A 1,101-nucleotide genomic window follows, 5' to 3' on the forward strand; every position below is an offset into this window, starting at 1 on the left:
AAGGGATATGCCAAATTGGTTTTTGCTGACCCTTCACATGGCATTTCTAAAAAGAAAAAGAAGTGATTACAAAGTGTTGGGATTGAAAGGTGTAAAGTGAAATAATCGCAAAGTATCTCAAATAATTTGAAATCAGATTATTTCCTTGTTAGATAAGATATTGGTATCCATCATCTTTTTGTGGTTATTTCATTAATTTTCATAATCATGATATTTCGAGAGATTGTATTGAGAAGAATTTGTTTGAATGAACATGGAACAAGATATGTCACCTGTTCATCTTCAAATTGAAAGTTCGACAGCAGTTAAAAACGCAAAATGAGGGATTTAATGAGTCGACTCTGAAGTGGCGGAAAGAATAATATACAGTAGAGAGGAGAAGTTATAATAATGGTTTCAATTGTTTACAACAGACTACATTTGCCAGACTTCTTCTTTTCTGAGCTTTGATCTGGACTCTTTGGATCCAAAACACATTCGATAACATAGTTGAAAGTTTCCTTCAATCCTTCTTGTGATTTAGCAGAACATTCCGAATAGTATTGAGCTCCAACTTCCTTGGCTACTTTTTGTCCTTCTTCTGAAGACACTACTTGTAATCCTTCTCTTTGAAGATAGTCTTTATCCTTACGAAGATCAGCCTTAGTTCCTGTGAGAACAATTGGCACTTTTGGACAGTGCTATTTAAATAATAAAGTTGTTTGTTTGTTTACATGCATGTAACAACAGATATGTTCAACATGTTGTTAAAAGTATAAAGAATAAATAAATCTTTTCAAGTGGTGTAGAGTACTACTTACATGTTTAACTTCCGGAACCCACTTGGCCTTTACGTTCATTAAACTTGTATGATTGACAACAGAGAAGCAGACGAGGAAAACTTGAGCATCAGGATAAGACAATGGTCGCAAACGATCATAGCTGAAAATTATTTAGCCTAAAAATTCTTCTACTAGAAGATTACTTACTCACTATTAGAAAGTACAATAAATATTGTTGATGAAAATTTGAAATTACTTACTCTTGACCAGCTGTATCCCACAAACCCAAAGATACTGTTGTATTCTTGTACATTACGTTAGCAGACGTATTTCACAAAAA

Source organism: Naegleria gruberi, assembly GCF_000004985.1.
Source record: "Naegleria gruberi genomic scaffold NAEGRscaffold_352, whole genome shotgun sequence".
NCBI lineage: Eukaryota > Heterolobosea > Eutetramitea > Acrasida > Naegleriidae > Naegleria > Naegleria gruberi.